Here is a 22,439-nt window from a genome sequence, read left to right on the forward strand (position 1 = left end):
TGCCAACGAGGAATTTTCACGTAACTTTATCCATTTTCCGGTGAATTCCACTAACCGAACACCGTTCAATAGAACCGCCGATCAGATTTTCGCGTGTGCGGGCCCTCGTCTATGAAATTTTCCACGGGTTCGCAGTAAACCTTTTGTGTGAAAACTTGACAGACGACCACTAGATACACACAGGGGGAAAATGGGCGTGGAAAGTTTCGAAGACTTGTTTGACCGTCGTCGACGTTGACAACTACACACACACACACACACACCACTGTTTCTACTGACGGATTTTCCAACTATATATTTTATTCTAATGTAAATAGAACTCAGACATTGGAAAATTTTGGATTCCTGAATAGAGTGGCTTCAGGATAAGTCCTAGATAATTTATAGATTACGACTATCGTATTTAAATCTTACTGTGGATTATTTCATATCACGAGTTACATTGAAAATAAGTGTATTTTTCCACCCTTAAAAGGTTTACATCAAAAATTCAATTATGTACTATATTACATGACATTATATTTACATTAATTTTTCAATACATTTTTTTGACATATTTAAAATTTGTAAAATATTACACGGAGATAAAATCTCTGTATGTAAAAGTTTATGATAAATATATTGAAACAAAACTGATTGTGTATGTATATTTAAATTGAATTTATACATAAACACTAAATATGTGTGTTAAACAATGATTCAATAGTTCATAAGTTAAATACGAAGTACATAAAGTTTCGATATTTCATATACAGTCAATAACTTGAATAATATTTCATAAACCAGCAGTTTGGCTTAGTGATAGCGTATATATTTAGCATCACTGAGGTCATAGGTTCGTGTCCTCGCCACTGCTGGTTAGATTTGGGGGTTTTGTGACTCCAAATCGATCGTTTATCTATCAGAGTTTGCCAATTTTATCTGATCATTGCTGAAACGGTTCCTGAAAATTGGTATTAAAAAAATCTAATCCTGTTGTCACAAAAATCTGCCTGTGTATAATTTGTATTAATTATACACAGTTATCTGAAATCCATAGATGTCACTATGATTATTATTTCTGATTAATTGTTATATTCTATATATTCTGATTCTATATGTATGTATTACTGTATTTCTGATTTCTGATTGTTTATGTATTTCATTAACGTACACCCGTCGCATTGGAGCAAATCTGTAATGGCGAGTGTGTATTGATTGTGACAATAAAATAAAATAAAATAAAAATAAATAAAATAAACGTTATGAAAAGCAAGTCTACCATTATTTCTCTTTCAAGTACAAATAGAATCAAAAGTAAATTTATTTCACTATTAGAAGAATCTCATCTGTTCAAACTATTCGATATATTTTTGAAAAACTGAGAAAATGTAGTCGCAATGGACGAGTCCGCAATTTATCGTCAAAGCTGACTCGCAAAGTTGGACCGCAATTTTTCCGAAAAACCGCACGTAACCATAGGAAAACTCAATCCGTTTTCCGACAAGACATTCAACAGCGTCACAATCACCTGCATGGAAATTTTCCAATGTCCGAGAGAACACAGACCTCCAACTATTCACATATATACATACATATGTAATCCGCGAAACATCCAAATATCGAAACGTCGGACGGTTTATTTTCAACCCGAAACAATAACACGCCGTAATCCTCAAATAAATAATCGCAAAATGGAACGTATTTATGCAAGATTCTTTCCTATACATATAATAATAACAATATTAACAAAATAGAGCTCCCCGAAGAGAGAGAGCGCAGATTCCGAACAGGAAAGCAAGCGACCGAGCGCACTTAAAAGATAAACCGAACGATTCCCCCCGTTAGTAAATGAATCGTAAAAATATGTGGAATAGGATACTTCGAATTAGATAAAACTTTCCGATTTGCTTATAAGATACGAATTTACGGCCTCGTAAAAACCGGAGTCGTAAAAATCGGTATCATCGACTGAAAACAAAAAATAAATAAATATAAAGGAAAAAGCGTATTTTGTGCAATTTGTAGGCGTGTATATTTATAGTGACCACGAGGGCGTACTTTACGATCGTCTCTGTTTTTACAACGGAAGTTTCGCTTTCATAATTGACTTCAATCATTACGTTTCCACATCGAAAGCGACGAATAAAATCACATACGCGGAATCAAATGTCAAACGTCTAAATCTAATCTTGCACCGCTTCCAATAAAAATCGAGCAGTGAAATTCGCACCATTAACCTTTCACCTTTCGGTGCAGCCGACAAAATTTATTTATATATAATATATATATATATATATATATATATATATATATATATATATATATATATATATATATATATATATATATATTAAAATAGAAAAAAACAACACTAATACATACCATATGTAACATTGATACTAAAAAGATTGTAAAAATAAATTACAACAATGAAATAAAATAAAAACAAAGAAGAAAAGCATTGAATACTGATAGATACGGGATATATGTACAAATGGGATACTACTACTAATGATCAAATAATAGAAATTTAAAGCAAGAGTTGGTTGAATAGGGATAAATGTGAAATAATGAAGGATAACGGAGGGATTAGAATAGGATTATAATAAGGACAATCAATTATATTATGTAAAAAAACATAAATCATAAGTTTTTCTCCTTTGTAGATTGTAAGGAAACAAAACGATTATTGTGAATGAATTTGCAATTTCAGAAGGAATGGAATTTTTTACTTATTCGTTCTAAATTATTAATATATACTTCGACAGTCTTGGATAGGCTTGGATAGTCTTAGAATAAAATCTGAATTCTTATATGCCATGCTTATTCTTATAAAATATTTTTTTATTCTTTTAAATTTGAACCACTCTAGAATTAGAAGAATCCCTGATGCGTCTCAATGGTCGAAAATATATAACAGAGAAAAGCGCACATACATATGTACATACATATATAGACCGAAAAAATACATAATAAATAAAAAATAGCAACAAAAGTTCAAATAATAATAAAAGTATTCACAAAACATATAATAATGCTAAAATATAATGAGAAAAATTGGGAATATTTTGCATCTACATACAGTCAGCACAAATATAAATATGTACTTATTATATGTATGTCCAAAAACCAGCTGCAAATACAAAACATCCCTGTGAGGCCCAAATGGAATAGAGAAGATCAAAATATCGCAACTAATTATAAAAGTAATAATGAGCGCAGGCTACCAGAAAAACTAATCAACGATAATCTACGCTCACTGAGGCGGAGAATATTCAGGCACAGCAACAACAATTCAGTGAGCACAGCAGCAACAATTTCATTGGACACCTCTTGGAATATGAGCTATCCAGTAAAGTACTGTGTGGGCAGGATATACAAACATAAAATGATGATGTCTACCATGCACACATCATTATTAATTATTAACTGTTTCAACGACGGTTACCACGCAGAAGCTAGAGAACAAAACGAATTAATGAGAAGTTTCTCCAAAATTCAAGGGATATAACAAAATTAAAAAAATATACCCAAGCATGCCCAAAAGAAATATATTTACATATTTATTTTTATTTTATTACATTTTATACCAGGACGGCCCGTTAGGCCAGTAAACCCCGATGCGCCTTCCTGGCCAATTACATACAAACAATGTAGCATTTTTATTACACAAGTCGCTGAATTACGAGACACTGAAAACTCGCAAATTAACGAGACATCCATGAATTGTACATACATTTTATTGTACGTACATTAATCATACTCAAATAGTGGTGACATATGTATGTAGCAGGTATGTAGGAAGGATTTTAGCCAATTTTTAATCGGGAACCGTTTCAACAATGAAATCAGAGAAATTGGAAAACTTTGATAGGAAACGATCGACCTGGAGTCACAAATATCCAGGTCTGACCAGCAGCAGTACAGATTTTCCTTTTAATCGAGGTCAGGATCGAACCCGGCGCCTCTCGGTATTAGGCAGAAGCTTAAGAGGGCTGGACACCAGCGCCTTGTCCATACAAATGTATTACACTTCTCCCTTCCTCAATCATGGCACTAGAGAAATTTTTTAATATGCTATGGATATTCACCATTGGGATGCATCTATCGTTTTATTTTATTGATTAGTTATTTTTTATAAGAGCTTGGAGCCGTCAAACATCTATAAAATCGCCTCTTTTTTACACCCACGAAAAGAGTCCAGCGTGCTTATTTAACAGTCGATTTAAAAATATCTTTCTCATACCGATGGTGAAATTTTTTTAAAAATTGGCCCAGTTTTGGAGGAGAAAATAGGAGAATACGAAACCTCGATTTTGCCGATTTAAAATACGTATTATCTGGTCGAAGCGAAACTGTCGCATTCACTCAATATACATATATATTGATATATATTGTCGCATTCACTCAATATATATATCGAAGAAAGGAACGGCAACAAAATTAAGGTTTTGGGTGTACAGCCCTCTTAACGACCGAGCTATGCTGCTGGCTATATGGAAAAATGTAAGCGGAAAGATAATTCACAACCTAAGACTAGACTATATACAAACATATGTACACATACATACATACATATGTATGTATATGTATAGATATATTTTATTTGTAATATATTTTTGTAAATTGGCAAAGAAGACGCATTGAGTGTGTCTTCCTGTAATAATTTAAAATAAAATACATAAATTTGAAATACTTTATATTGGTATGTACATAATCTAGCTTTTACGTATGTTTGTAATTAATTTCTATAACATTTATCAATTGTAAATACATTTTGCTAATGATTACAAGCGCACACAATTCACACGTGTACACCCCGAAAGATAAATAGAACTACGTAAGACATGCGCATCGACACGAAACGTCAATTCTAAAATAAACTTACTATACAGTAGTGACGTGCGGATTCCGTTAACCCGTCACGTACCACATTCATTATACATACATATACATACATACATACATACATAGGTACATAGATAATATACACACATCGAATTAACAATATCCGGCACGAGTTTAGCTCAGCTTGAAGCATACACACAACATCAAGCCAATTTTCACCACCCCCCCCTCCCTTCCACCCTTAAAGTTAGTACTCCACTATGTAGCCATTCAAAGTTAACTAGACGCGATAACCGCGAGTTGAACCGTCGAACGCGACTCCGGGTCGCACCCTTTAACCGTTCGGAAAAACGACTTTTGGAATGTGTGCACTCAACCGGAATGCCGGGCGTTAAGAGGGAGCAGTCGCTTTTGTGGATTACGGGGCGAGTTCGTTTTATTATTTGTTATTATTATATCCGTGTCGACGTTTTCTGTGCGAGGGGGCGTGCGCGCAAACTATGCAGAATTACAAATAGAGCTTAAGCCGTGTGTTTACACTGGAGAGAAACTTCAAATTTGTCACTTGTACCCTCGTCACGCTCTAATCCGGAAAATTTCTACTTTCGTTTCGCATGTATAATATAATACGACCGAATACATATTGCATCCATTGTATTATATGAACGTATGTATATATATACGTACACACATATGTACATACATACATAGATCAAGGCGTTGTTTTTGAAGCGCCTTTTGCATCCTCGCAAGAGATACCCGACAAACTGTCATTCCTTTGATAAATTACAAAGGTATTCTAATTTAATTATTATTGCCTTAAAACTGTTCTGCTTCAACAGCAAAAGCATTGTATTTTGATTGTTGATTATTTTTTTAAAAGCATTGTTTTTATTTAATGTAACAAACAAGGGTTGTTTCAATGAATTTTATTAATGCACGAAAGTGATCAAACTTTTGACCCTAATGAAAGAAATAAACTTTCAAGCTGTTGATTTGATTTGTGTATTTTGGAATAAAATAAAAAAAAATAGAATGAATCTGCAATCAGTTTAAGGGACAAAAAATGTTTTTAATATATTTGTAATTATTCATCAAAATAAATCTTATGAAGTGCGAAGATTTATTTATTACAAAATTTATTTCTGAAAATCTGAAAAGGTATATACATATGTAGATACATATATACGCAAAAAATGCGGATATTTAATTTGCTGAGCTGCTGAGTGGATGTTAAATTTATTTTTATTTGATTATAAAATTCCCTTTTTGATTAAAAGTTTACGAATTTTTTCAAATAAAATAAAAAAAATGATATACCTGAATAAAACATAATATATTTTTTCTCTTTAAATATACGTACATACATACATATTTAAGACTATATGTTGTGTCCAAATGAAGAAATAGTATTACAATATGATCAATTGAAATTTTACATTAAACTTTTTCGTTCATAAATTGTAATAGTTCCATCACGGTTAATGTTATCTTAGTGTATTTTCTTCAAATTTACTTTAAAATCATCTGTCAATTACATTACTCCTTGCATTGTTGATATTGTAAACAGTTCAAAATTGCTTTCAAGACATATTTTAAATTAAATTTAAATAAATAATCTAAAAAGTATGCCATCGCATCATTGACGCACAGTATTACATACATACTATATATGTATATGTATGTACATACAATGTACGTAATAGATAAAATTTTGACCCGGTTAACATAACGAAACAATTATAATTTTTTTTACGACGACAACGATGCTGATGGAAGAATTTTTTTTTATATAAACGAACCGAAAAAGCCTTTTGTTTAATTAACGTCGAGTAACTTAAAAATTCAAACAATTAAAAGGTAACGTTTATCTAATGGGTAGAAAAACAAGACGAGCGAGTTTTTTAACTCTTTCAGCAACGTACCTGCTTTTTTAACCTTATTAATCCTATGAATATTTAAACGGAACCAGAAGATCTGCCCTTATTAAAAATACAATTAAAAAATTCCCGAAAATTATATAACGGAGTATACGTACAACTTATACAAGAGTTGGTGGTACGGATTGTATAACTAACGAGATTTCAGAGGACCGAAAACGCTATTTCCAATGGTCTTCCGGTATGAATATCAATTCGTGTGACACCGAACTGTCTCCTCGTGTCGTCCAGTCATAAATTATATCTCTGATGAGCTTGTTTTTCCGAGACAAACGTTGAGGTCTATTATAACAACGCCTCGCATGAAAATCTTACACAACGAAAATACCCGAGACCAGTGGCGATTGATTGGCGAAACCGGTACTGGATAAATTTAACCGTCGAACCACATTGTTTTAATTGGCTAGTCGATTTATGTTTTCGCTACAGAAAAAAAATCTAGAAATAATAAAACGCGTCGACACGAGACTTCTGGTACGTATAAAAGCCGAAATCACAACCGTGGCCATTAAATTCCGAATGGATTTCGCAGTTTTTCCTCTCGTGTTTGGAAAACGAATAAGATAACCGAACGGGAATGGGGCTAGCGTTGATTCAATAAAAAAAAAAGAACGGCCACGAGCAGAAGGGATGGGGGTAGGGCGAAGGGAAGGAGGAGTGTGAGAAAAAAATACACTTTCGACGAGTGCGAAAGCTACAGTTCCGTCGGATAGATGGATAGATAGACGGGTAAATATTGATTTTTATAACTATGTGTGAGACGAGCGCGTCCCGTCGGAAAAACGAATTTTCCGCGGAAAATCGCGATGACACGGCGCGGAAAAATCGCTTTCGCGCGTTTTGTTTATACGATACGCTGGCTTGATTTGTTTGCACGGAAACTATACGTCACTTGATAACAAAAAAATTTTTGCACTGCTGTTTGATAAACTGAAACAATTTTTGGCTATTTTGAAGCGATTTTTGACAGATTTCCCGAGTAAAAATAAGTGATTTCTGACATGACGGTTTGAATAAAAGATTTTATTTTACATAGATATATACCAGGAAGGCCTGACAGGTAGACCCCAATGCGCCTTCCTAGACAGTTAATTACAAACATTGCAGCATTTTTATTACATAAATCACTGTATTTAGAGAGGCTGAAGAACACGAAATTAACACTTAATTAATTAATTAATGAATTTATCCATTGAGACATCTATGGATTTAGATTTTTACATAAATTTTTACATATTGTACATAAATCAAATTCATATATTTGTGACACAGGTAAGATGATTTTTGCCAATTTCAGGATCAGTTCAACAACAAATTGGCGAACTCTGATAAGAAACGATCGACTTGGAGGCACAAATATCCAAGTCTAACCAGCAGTATTGGGGATTAGCATGAGATCGAACCCAGTAATCTCTCGGTGCTAAACATAAACGCAACCACCGAACCATACTGCTGGCTACTAAGGTATAAATAGATAAAATTATAATAGATATAATAAGATATTTATTTATTTATTTTATTTTTTACATATATATTTTTACATACATATATACAAATATACCAGGAAGGGTTAACAGGTAAACCCCAAATGCGCCTTCCTGGTCCACATAATTATTACATAGATACATGTAAATATAAACAATATCTGACATATATGGTCAGATATTACAAACATCGTATTAATACGATAAATAACGATGAATAACTTTCATGTAACAATACGAATTTTATATTCGATAAACAACCACAGAGACATCTATGGTGAGCAATATGGCGAAACCTAAGATATAACAATAACTAAAGGTTCGCAACAGAAAATTGGGAAGGAAACGCCAATTTTATAGGAATCGTTTCAATGAAAATCAGAAAAATTGGCAAATTCTGATAAGAAACGATCGACCTTGACAAACCAAGGTCTGGCCAATAGCGAGACTTAGCGGGAATCGAACTCGAAACATCAAGTACGAGATAATTCAAGATTCACCACTAGACCACGCTACTGGTTAAATATAATATATAATTATAATAAGCTGTAAGTTGTATCATTGAAATAATTATACAAATTTTAGGCATGTCAATTAAATGTGAGTCTTCAAGTTAACCATTTCTAATAGAATTTGGTTAGCTTGTAACAATTGATCGAATTCAAATGTTGTGAAATTATTTTGAACTAAAATCCGAATCGATCGTAGTCATAAAAGCACTCACTCTATCTAAGCCAGATATCAATCTTCAACGGTAAACCTTCCTCTCTAACACGTACCAATTTTCCCGTAAGCACTGCGACAGAACGAAAATGGAGCATTTTCCATATCACGAGCCGGCGATAATAAAACGGCTCGCCCCGTTATACCCGATTTCGTTATACGCGAACGCGTCGATAGAGCTAGACTGGAACCTATTAGTTCCATTCAAGATCGATTGGCCGAACGGATGCGGATGCTGCACCACAAAGGATCGATCCGAACCGTGACAGTTCACTTGATTGATGTCACAAAACTCAACTTCATAACATCGAGAAAAAGTATGAAAAAGAAAATACACACACATACATGGCAAACATACATACATACATATGTATATAAACACGTACACATACATATGTACTGACACTTATTTGACAGCGAGACTAAGGAGAGTTTTCACGTACGCACAGAGACACACGACGAAGGAAAAGCCATTTTCCCTGTCGTTGTGCGACCGGAAAATCGCGTCTTTTGAAGGAGATCGCTTTCGGAAATCGGAGAGCGCAGACGACGCGAACACATAATTTTCTTCCTCTCTTTTCCAATTACGCTGTTCTATACATACATTTGGGGGAAATGCGGAAAAAAGATGACTTGAAAACGTTAGACGATTGAACGTTTTGAAGTATATTGAATCTTAATGTCAATCAGGTCAAATTCTCACCGATAAATATTATAAAATTTAAACGGCAATAATATCGATGAAATTGTGATTTGTCTTTGAAATATGTATATACATACATATGTATACATACTACATATATATATTGAATTAAGATAGTAATTTCATTTTACCAGATAAAGTAAATTTTGTGCCAAACAAAGATTGCGCAATTCAGTGTTAATGTATTTAAATACGTATGTGTGTATGTACATATACATATAGGTTACTATGAAGGGATTTAGAAGATATTCTAGACTATTAAAAATAATGTACACAACAAGACTGATTTCTTTTGTAGATGATCCTAGCTGTTAATAATTATGATGATGTTGAGTCACAAAATATTTCATGAAAATTGAAAACTTTACGATTTACAAATGAAAAAGTTATGAAAAAAAATCTAATCCATAAGATCAAAATTTATTTTTAATTTATACCACGAAGGCCTAACACGCCAATGGCCAGAGACATTGTTCATTTCATACAAGTATTATACATAGTAAATACATATCTATCAATATCCACAGAGACATCTATGGTCAAATCTCTAAATTTGTAGCATTTTATTCAATTCATCGAAATTCTAGGTGGCTGAAATCTCGAGATTTGCGAGAAAAGTGGCTAAGGTTGCCAATTTAATACATTGAAGAATTCTGATAGGAAGCGATCGACCCGAAGTTACAAATCCAAGGTCTGGCCAGCAGAAACCAGTGGGATTTGAACCCGTGACCACTTTGTTCAAAGCATTATATACTCATTACTAGTCTACTGTACTGTACTAAAAATACAAACATTTTTTACGCAATATAAAAAAAACACGCACACAAATTTGTTTAATTTTAAATTAAATTGAAAAACGACTCACGATGTTACTAATGGATATACATACATACATATAAAAGTCTATACAGTTATACAATACTCATAAGCCAATAACCACACAAAAGTACAATATGTACAACGAAAAAAAAATTGATTTGAATGCACTCAATAGAGTAGTGCATCCAGAATATCCCCGTACCCTTTTGTAAATTAAAAAAAAAATCGCTCGGTCTCGCATATCCCTCCGATGAGGAAACGTAAACTTTAACTTTAATTAAATCAGCAAAGATAAATTTGAAAAACCCTTAATCATCACACACAAATACATATGTATGTATACATGAAAACTTTTGAAGATACTCTTCTCCGAACAGTGGTCTATTAAATTAAAAAACGACTCACAATGTTACTAATGGATATTGGAATCTTTGTAAATCTACATATAAAAGTCTATACAGTTATACAATACTCATAAGCCAATAACCACACAAAAGTACAATATGTACAACGAAAAAAATTTATTTGAATTCACTCAATAGAGAAGTGCATCCAGAATCAAATGAAATTTCATTCAAAACGTTGAATAATTCATTTTTATTCATCCGTTGACTGCATTGAGACGTAATACGAAGGTTGCAGTTAAGTTGAGTCAACGTTGGCCGATCGGGAGCCTTTAAATTGGATTTGTTCACCGAATCTGTGGACGAGAGATCGAAAGGAGAGGGAGGTAGGGGGGGGGGCGTGTTTGGTTTTTATCTTGTTTCTTTTGCGAGATAAATTCGGTATTAGGAGGGGGGTGGGGGTGGGGGTGTGGCATGTAGGTAGAGCCGATAGCGGTTTTATAGATTTAGTGTTATACCATTATCGGAGATCAAGCGGCATCGAAAGGATCAGACTTCATTTTATCGCGGCAAACTTTCGACATGATCGATCCGTGGCGGGGATGAATACATAACATATGTATAGATATATGGGGCGCGAGGAGCAACACCACCACAAAATCATAACGGATGTAATTAAAATTTTCACTTCGAGTCGCACTCAGCGGTATTTGGCCTCAAAAGTTGGCCAAAAATAAAAAAAATTAACTTTCACAAATTGAGTTTGTGTTGTGGTACCACCAAAGCAGGTAGATAAATATGGGATGCGGTGCATCCGCTCTAAAATCGCCAGACAAATTTAACGACAGATTAACGGACGGCTGCTTTAAATGCAATTCTCATATTCTCGAACGATAGATTGCACATCAGATGACGGGTAACCTTTCGATGTGCACAGATGCAATTATTAAAATTGAGTTGGATCTTTCGGGCGAGTTTAATAAGGCAAGATTCGATAAGTTCCGAATCTTGCCTTATTAAACTCGCCAGAAAGATCCAACTCAATTTTAATAATTGCATCTGTGCACATCGAAAGGTTACTCGTCATCTGATGTGCAATCTATCATTCGAGAAAACGAGAATTACGTTTAAAGCTGCCGTTCTGTTAATCTGGCGATTTTAGAGCGGATGCACCAAACCCATAAATATGACGTTCATTCGTCTCTCGACGCTCCGTGAGAACGGACGTGCCGAAGACGTACTCTCTGTGCGAGCGCTCATAATACAGCGATACGCCATACCGTCAAAAAACCCACACCTTTTAACATACACAACAAACACCCCCCACAAAACGAACACCAAAAGAACACATGTTGGCACCATGCGAGGATCCAACCTGAAAAAGCGAATTAAGAAGACACTGATAACTACAACCGAAGCTCCTCAACCAGGCTGCTCTCAGACCGCTCAGATGGAGACCGAGTGGCAGTTTCCAAAACATACGGCAAAGAACGTGAAAGATGTTGCTCCTGAATTTAAAATTCAGGAGAAAAACAAATTTGAAGGGCTCTTGGAAGTTTCCGATGTCCCCAGAAGCGGTGGAAGAATCCCGCCCATCATCATGACAGCTACTGGCACTCACGGCAGCATGATCGAGTCGATCAAGAAGTTTATAAAAGACTTCACAATGACTTACATTGGTCAAAATAATGTCAAGATACAATGTAAAAGTCTTGAAGACTTTAAAAAACTTCGGGATGGATTGACACCAGACCGACAATTCCATACCTTTTCCAGGAAGGAGGAAAAGGAAATAAAAAGTGTCGTACGTGGCTTGCCGAAATTGCCGGAAGCTGATATTAAAGATGACATCATCGGACAGGGATTCCCTGTAACCAAAGTCATACAGATGAAGACGAAGGAGCCTAGGAGCAACGCCACCGAGCTATACTTGGTGTTCTTCGAGCCATCGGTATCGGCAAAGAAGATTAAAGAAATCCGGTACATCTGTTACACAAAGGTCAGTGTCGTTAAATATACTAGTAAATCACAAAATATTACTCAATGTTTCAGATGCCAAGAATATGGACACGCTGCGAAAAACTGCAATCGGCAGGCCAAGTGCGTCAAATGTGCCGGCACTCACCTCACCGCACAATGCAATCAAGGAATAGTTACCCCTGCTGTCTGCTCAGGCTGTTCAGGATCTCACCCCGCTAACTTCAAAGACTGTCCAAAAAGACAGAGCTATCTGAAAATGCTGGAATCGAGGAAGAATCGAGCATCAATTGTCAAAGCCAACCCTTGGAAACTCCCAGTGGTGCAGCCACAAAATATCCCGGTCGTTAACGATCATAACTTCCCAAAGCTACCGACCATTAAAACCCCTTCACCAAATATCCCAAATATCCCTAAAAAACCCCACCAACCAACCAATCCCAACATTCAACCAACAACAGACCTAACTTCCATGGCGTCTATGACGAAGATGTTGAAGATCCTCCAGGAGATTCGTGCCAAGGCCAGCGGTTGCACCGACAAACTAGAGCTGGCACTCATGCTTGTCGAATATCTCGATGTCTTTGATTAACGGGAGGTGCCTGAACATTCTAGCTTGGAATGCTCGTGGACTTAAGAATAAGATTGACGAACTAGAGTCGGCGATCGGTGAGTACTGTGTTGACATAGTTTTAATCTCCGAGACCTTCTTAAAACCTCATATCCGTATTAACCTACCTAACTTTAACTGCTATCGCGAAGACCGAGAACAGCATGGAGGGGGAGTTGCCATTTTTATAAAATCGTCAATTAAACATTGTCGCGTAATAACTCCGCCACTAAAAAATTTAGAACTAACCGCCATCGAACTAACAATTAACAACACCCGTCACATAGTAGCATCCGCTTACAATCCTCCCCAAAAACGATTATTGGCATCCGATCTTAACAAAATATTTAACATTGGTAGTTCGGTAGTGGTAGCTGGTGACTTTAATGCCAAACATCCGTTATGGAGTTGCGTAAACACTGACCAACAAGGCACAACTCTTTTTAAATACATTCAACTAACAGATACAATCTTACTTCATCCGGATACATACACACACTATCCCACAAATAACTCAAAACCATCCACAATAGATCTTGTCCTCGTCAAGAACTGCCCAAAAATATCGACACCAAATGCCCTTCAAACCCTGTCGTCTGATCATCTCCCGATAATCTTCTCAATCGACGGGAAACCCGAGGAAATCATTAAGCATAGTTGGGATTACGGGAGAGCTAACTGGCGAGAGTTCAAGTCGTACATAAATGACCAAACCATTCTAACTTCTACCACACTCACAAACAAAACCGAAATCGACAGCTCCATAATACACCTAACGGAATCAATAACTCGATCCAAACACCTTCACATACCTAAGACACAATACATTGAACACAAATTAGAGATAACTGACTTTGTTGCAAATCTAATTAAAAGTAAAAATAAACTCCGTAAAATTTGGCAAACATCAAAAAATCCAGCATTAAAAACATTAATTAATAAGCTCACATATCAAATTAAAATTAGAATCAAAGAAATCAAAAATGAAGCTTGGTCTAAAAAATTAGAAAAATTGAGCTCAGTTGATGGCTCTCTATGGAAATTAGCTAAAGCGATTCGCAGGACAAAAAACTCGATTCCTCCATTAGATGATGCAGGAATCTCAGTGACGCGTGATTGCGACAAAGCAGAACTATTATCAAAATCCTTCCAAAAACATCACACACTCACACAACATTACAATCACATACCAACGCATAATAAAGTCAACCGGTCCATTAAAATCATCACAAAAACTCCCACTAACAGTACTAAAAATATAAAATTGGTGCATCCGTGTGAAATCCAAAATATAATACGTAATTTAAAAAATAAAAAGGCACCTGGGCGAGATTCAATAGATAACATCACAATCAAACAACTTCCATTTAAAGCTTTAGTCTCACTATCTAAAATATTCAACGCATGTTTACTCACCGGGTATTTCCCAGAATACTGGAAAACAGCCAACGTAATTCCCATACTTAAGCCCGATAAAAGCTCAAAAAACCCGGCGAATTATCGACCCATTAGCTTACTTTGCACGCTTTCAAAAATTCTGGAAAAAATAATCTACACACGTTTACTTAAAGTCGTAAATAAGAAATTAATAAATGAACAATTTGGATTTCGCACTGGACATTCCACGACCCAACAACTAACAAGACTAACTGAACACGTGACGAAGAACTTTAATATGAAGAGAAGTACCGGAATGGTATGTCTCGACATAGAAAAGGCCTTCGACACGGTTTGGCACGATGGACTCATTCATAAGCTCCTTATTAACAAAATACCAAACTACCTAATTCTCATCATCAAATCGTACTTAACTCGTAGAAAGCTAGTGGTTAGCGTAAATAATGAATTATCGTCTCCAAAAATAATCGCAGCTGGCGTTCCGCAGGGGAGCTTGCTTGGCCCACTCTTGTTCTCCATATATATAAATGACATACCTATTCCAAAAAACTGTCACATAGCCCTATATGCAGATGATACAGCTTGCTTCACAAGTAGCAAAAAACCAGACACCATTCTTAAAAATCTTGAATTTGCAATTAAAACAATGACTAAACACTTCACTAAGTGGAAAATTCAAATTAATCAAACCAAAACAGACGCCATATTCTTTAGTGTTAGAAAACATAAGCCAAGTTCAGATCTGAAAATCCCCTCTGGAGAAAGTCTGAAATGGCAGTCAGTAATAAAATATTTAGGAGTAACGTTTGATAAAAGAATGAGATGGGCACCTCACATTGAGGCAGCGAAATGCAAGGCGATGCGGGGTATATCCTCAATATATCCAATATTTAATCGCCATAGTTCTTTATCAACGCTAAATAAAATAAAATTATATCGCGCGCTCATATTACCATTATTAACCTATGCTTCACCTGTATGGAATAACGCCTCGAATACTAACCTTTCCAAGCTCCAAGTAATACAAAATAAATCCCTTAAAATAATTTATAATACACCCATATATACTAACCTGAAAAAACTGCATGCTAAATATAATATTCCGTTTGTTACAGACATTACTAACAAACTAACCAGTAGATTCTATGAAAGAATCACTAATAACCATACTAACACACTTGTGAAGAGTCTCGGTGATTACAACAAAATGTCTATACCCTTCAGGTATAAACACAGATTACCTAAACACAATCTGCTTTAGGTCATCGACTTTAGATAGTCTTTAATTAATATTATGTATTAGATGTATTATGAACATTTATAAGGATTGTAAATAGGTTTTTGAACTCTTTTTCCTATTATGCTTTAGATTAACATTAGAATAATATAATACTGTGATTACTAACCAAATTAAATTAAAATTGTAAAATAGAAAATGATCAGTAGATCAGTAGCTATTAAAATAGATATAAGATGTATTGTGAACATAATTTCGTAATAATAAAAAGCATTTAAAAATCAAAAAAAAATCAATAAATATGACGTTACACTGTGGAGTCCTTACCTGAGTTAAGCTCATTAGCCAAATGTAGTCGCAGTCGAATCCTTTATCGATACGCTTGTTTTCGTTCGCGGCATTTTGTTGTTAAACAACCTTTCCTTCTGATTATGTTTATGTTAAAAGTATTTTTGGTGGAAAAACTTGGTACAGACTATTAATACTATACTAAGTTTATATTAAAAAAAAAGGATTAAAAGAATTCATATACACTTATTTTTTTGAATATAATACACCCCCCCTAAAAAGCCAATCCTTACAAAAATTTTGCTCCCCCCCCTTGAAAAAGCTGTAACGATGCGCCCCCTGATAAAAAATGATTGATAACGTGACCGTTCGAACTGTCACCTAACTATCGGTTTATGTTGGGAATATTTCAACTTTTCACAAACTTCATACATACATACACACATATGTATGTATACTCAGAGACGGTGCGGTGCAGCACTCGCGCTGACACAAATTTATCAAATTTACGAGGGGCTAATTTAATATCTCCGCACCTAACGAAATACATTAACTCATCAATTAGCGGTGCCCGAACGGGACACGTCTGGACACGCCCGATCTGGATGGAGCTTTTTCTCGATTTGACGGGTGGACAGCGGGTGGGAGGGGGTCGTTGTTGCCAATTGGCAATTTATGTTTGCACGGCGCCATGTGCTGCCGTTTATATTTAGCGTCTAACAATTATAATTAGACTCCGATGGCGGCGTCGAGACGCCCGACAGCTTCGAATAAGCTCGTGGCCAGTCAGCGACCCGTTCAAAAGCTCGCGAAAGCTCGCCGCGATGACACGTTTCCCTCGGACTAGGAGCCGGTGCGAAAATATAGATTTATCCGTACGTACGTATTGGCAAAAACTAAAAAAAAAAAAAAAAAAACAAAAAATAAACGTTAAAAAATCGATATTTATTCGTTTCTGTAACGTTCGGATAAGGATTTTACGACTGGAATAAATATTGAAAGTCGCGCGTATACAAAAAATAAAAAATAAAAATACGGAAACGCTCCGACCCTTTCAGGGCGGCTTTCAAATACTATAATTTAAAGAATTATCGATTTTTTTCATTGTGTTTTCATTTTTACGTTCGATCGAAATACTATCGATAAATATTAATATTACAGCACTAAAATTTTATTTGTATTGCGAATAGGAACTGTCGAAACACGATAGTAAGCTTTACACGATGCAATTTATATTTGTTTATTCTTGAAAAGACGGCAATTCTTTTACTCGTTAAAAACATTGATAGGAAATATCTAATATATAATTTCGAAAGAGACTTTGTAAGTATGTAAGAAACTATGTTGGTTGGGAACTTCGTAATATTATATTCAATTGGTTATAATTCGTAATATTATATGTTGAATCGAAACGACTATTATACTGCGGAGAGCGTTACTCACACACACACACACACACAAACATACAGATTTAGGCGATTATATAATAAATATAAAAACCGCATCAAACAATAAATATTAATAATAATAATAATATTAATAATCAATCAATTGAATTGAATCAAGTGAATATAATGAGTAAGCAAAGCAGGCTACTTTGAAAAGCAATATTACAATTTAATCGTTTCCGAACTACTATCGAAGGGATTGTAGACTATGCAAGTGGAGTTGTCAAGTTGAATGTCGAATTGAATCTACCAAAGTTACGTTGCATCGGGTTCACTTGTAAAGTTAACTGAAAGTTATCTACATACATATATTTTATATAGAAATATCTCACCGCAGACGAAGTGAGAATGTTGAGAATTTATTGAAATCAAACGGCACGTAACGAGCGTATGTAAAGGTTAAATTTATGTAATTTACGATCAGCTGCTTGGAATTAGTTGTAAATACATACAGTGTTCGTGCATATGTTGTACGTAACACGACTTCTGAAGAAAATTCATGAGCTGTTTGCGAACATATTGTGGTTTGAGAGTGTCCTACATTTCAGATATATTATACGTACATGTGTAATGCATTCTTAGAACCGAGCTTTAATTCATTCAATTTCTGGCGGTTTTTTTAATGAAATTCTTTGGATTCCGTGACGGTGAATTTATTTCTTTGAAAAATCAAACCATTACGGAATTTATAGGTGCAATGATAAAAAATGAAATAAACGACAAACAATACATAAGATTATTTAATCTTTATGATATACATACATCTATATACATATGTATGTACATTATACACATATATGTATGTACACAGGGCTAAGGAGAGGAGGGGAGGAGATAAGTTCCCGAAGCCCGCCTACTTTTAAGGGTCCGGTCCAAAATGGTAAGCTATGTGAGCGAAGCCTGCAAATTCCCGTCTGCCCAGCGGTGACAAATTCGTCGATAAAATTCGCCATAAACAATCAAGTACTTTTTATTTTTTATCACTCTTTTTATTTGGTTACTAAATGAACTTTCCTGGAACCGAATTTTTTCAGGGCGCCTATCTATGAACATATGTACATTGTACATACATACATGTATATGCATATGAATACAAGTATTATAGGTATGTGTAAGTATACATTGTACATACATATGTATACACATATTCTAATTTTGACAAAAAATAGATATTTCAAAAGGACAAAAGTCTAATAGTGCATATGTATATATTTTTTCATTTTATGAATGTACATATGAGCCGTTATATTATATAATATATGAAAGTGACGGTGGTCCAAATTTAAGTTTCAAAACACTACTTCTGTTTGGCTTAATTCGACAAATTGTTATAACTTATTTCGATATGTCCAGAATATTGGAAAAGCAGAATAAACGTATTACAGGCCACCAGTATTTTTTTAAAATTGGTAATATCAACAACTTACATATTTTAAATTAAAATTTTATTTATGTGAAAACACGAAACATAAAGTCAAAACAACAGATAAAATTCAAATTCAGTACCGACTGCAATAAGCATGAACAATGTTGTATTTCTTGACCAAAATGCAATGTGAAACTGAAACGAAATGTAATTGGTCATCACAATTAGAGTGGGGTAGATCGGTTCGACTCTATATAAATAAAAAATTCTAATAAAAAAATTAACACACAATGATTTAATTTTCCTTCTAATTTTGTATTCTATCAACAAACATCGGTAGCAAAATATCGTCAAATACAAAATCTATAATAAGCTTTAACTTCAATTTCAAATCACGCTTCATAATCATTTTCAATGAAAAAAATTCGAAATAAAAGACAGCTACTGGAGTTCAAGCATATGAAAGTATAATTTTAATATTAAGTGACCTTGATTTATAGCAAAATTGAAGAAACTGGTGTGATTAATAGGATCGTGTAGACGATTTGTTAATTCTATTTCTGTCTCTGATATACATACATACATATGTATTACTCTTATATAAGGTAGATAATGATGCATTTGATACGTCTGTTTTGGCAGACATTAATTTTAATTTCTATACTCGGTTCACCGGATGTTCAAATCTTTTTTATTCGCCAAATTTTTATAATAATACTTCATTTAATAGTACAACTGCACGGATATGCCGTCTTTATGATTATACAGATGATTTATTTCCTAACTCTATCAGTACTTTTATGGCTAAGGTGAAGAAGCAAATCTGTGGTTTTGATCCATTGTCATTCATTATTTTATTTATATTTAGCATGTTTTTTGTAATTTTTTGCTGTTATTTTTTATATAACCATGCGGTGCTCACTATAATGGGAATTTTAATATTTTATTGCACGTGTGCCATTATACCTATATAATAAAAAATAAATTTATATACATGTGTATACCTACTTTTTACTATTTATTTATTTATTTTTACATACATATGTATATCAGAAAGGCCTAACAGGTAAAACCCAATGCGCCTTCCTGGCTAATTACAAATAAATAATTTTTGTAATTATTGATATACAATTTTTAGAATAATTTTAACAAAGCATCATAGAGATATATATGGATAAATTTTGACAAATTTTTGGATATATTTACATTTACATTTTACATTTTAGGAGCTTTTTTTATACATATGTATGTATATAAATCGTCAAATTTCGAGATGAGAAACTTTCCGAAATATTTCTGGACAAATTTTACAGCATTTTTATAAGAATCAGCGGAATTTGACATGCTGAAAATTCAAAAATTGCGATAAATGGGAAAATGTTGCAAAATTGGTGGAATCGTTTCAATGTATGTTCATACATAAATTACATTGTAAGTACATACATACATTACATGGTAAGTACATACATACATTACATTGTAAGTACATACATACATTACATTGTAAGTACATACATATTAATATAATATCGCTATTCCGTCTGTGTTTCTGTATATCTGTCTGTCTGAGATAACGCTCGCGGTACTATAAAAGTCGTTTCGATTCGACATACATATGCATGTACGTCACCGTTAAAACGTAACCACTGCCAACAGGTACATATATATGAATACAATAACAAAAGAAAAAAACTTCTATATATACTAATCGCTACTAATTTTTTCGCTTAGCAGAAAATTTACCGACATCTACCATTTTAAACAATTAAATATAAATATTAAAATTAATATATTTACAAAGTATTTGAAAAAATTTCAACCGCGTTGGGATCGTACACATGACCGACGACACATTTATTTTAATTTTTTATTTATTAAATAACTTAATATGCCATCAACCATGCGATGATATGTCATCGGGTACAACACTAGTATACTATAGTATCAAAATTATGTATTATACTAAGTATTATATATAATATTAGCTTTATTCATATCGGTTGATACATACTCCGTGTTTTGAAAATGTGTAATAAATGCAACTAATCGGAAATAATTAATAAATAATAAAAGAAAAAGAAAAGAGTGGCGAACGTGTGTTGGCGCGCGTGTTAACGCATTGTACGAAAATAGTGGCGCAAACAAAAATAAGGGAATTAGCCCCGCGCGACAAGCATTCGCATCGCGATCGTTCTCCTAAACGCGTCCAATCTCGCTTATGCGAAAGCCAAATTTTCCCGGAAAAACTACACACATGTCCGGAACGTGAAATTCCAGTTCGCGGGTATCGAAATTTTCCGCTAATCACACGTATTTCGGAAAAACGGTGGGTGGATTGGAGCACCGCACCGAGCCGAATTACACGCACCACGCTCGTGCAAAAGTGCTCGCTCTTTATAAATCTATTTATTTATTTTCATATTTCAAAACGAAGTAAAGTGCTATTTCAGAGTGCGAGAAGACACCCGATGCTGTCTACACTGCTTTGACATGTATGTACTGGGATAATTTTAACATTTTATGTGATCTTTGACGTCGATGTATCGCGTGGAATTTTATTTCATACATAAGTGTCACTAAACCCACACTTTCATTATTTGTATATTTGAAAATTAGTGCTAATTTTGATTGTTGTTTTATCACACACATATATACATATGTAGTATATAAAATAAATTTGAGAGGGTTTTCTTCCGTAACAGATATGAAGAGATCTATTAAAGTTCACCGTTGACAACGTGAAAAACAGCTTGACTTTTCCATTTTCCACAGTAAACATACTGTCTAGTTAACAATGATAAATAATCTTAAATATATTTCAAGAATTTCCGTTGCTTCAACATTATTTTCGGTGGAAAAGTGACGTTTTTTCCAACGCTTTCAACACTTCTTTTGTGTTTACTTTCCTTACTATATACGTACATACATTAGGCGAAAATTGTGATTTATATTTTAATTATTTTATTATATATTAACACGAAAAAATTAAATTCATAAGAAAAACATTCGTCTTTTAAGTATTTGATTGAAAATATTTCAAATATCCTTACAATAAATATGATGTTTATCTAAATTTTGGGCAAATAGGTGTATGAATTATTAGAAATTCCACTCGGTAAATATTAGGTATTGAAAAAAATGCACACACAATAACAATTACAACTTGGGAGAACTGAATTTTGTAAATCTTTGATCTCTTTTGTGTACAACTTAGAATGTTTGAGATTCGTCCGCTTTTCGCTCAACCGTGAGACAGTGAAATGGGGTATTAA

General features: G+C 34.1%; 1 protein-coding gene across 2 annotated transcripts in view; it reads left to right on the plus strand.

The window, feature by feature from the left end:
• The first annotated feature begins 21,310 nt into the window (after positions 1-21,310).
• sand (potassium two pore domain channel sandman) overlaps positions 21,311-22,439 on the plus strand; it is a 106,642-nt gene continuing 105,513 nt past the window's right edge. The window contains exon 1 of one of the 2 annotated variants that reach the window (XM_077443445.1): positions 21,311-21,659. The gene's annotated coding sequence lies outside the window, so the exon portion shown is untranslated. The remainder of the gene's footprint in view (positions 21,660-22,439) is intronic. The other variant, XM_077443446.1, reaches the window with a different exon arrangement.

Source organism: Arctopsyche grandis, chromosome 12, assembly GCF_051622035.1.
Source record: "Arctopsyche grandis isolate Sample6627 chromosome 12, ASM5162203v2, whole genome shotgun sequence".
In the NCBI taxonomy this organism is placed as follows: Eukaryota; Metazoa; Arthropoda; class Insecta; order Trichoptera; family Hydropsychidae; genus Arctopsyche; species Arctopsyche grandis.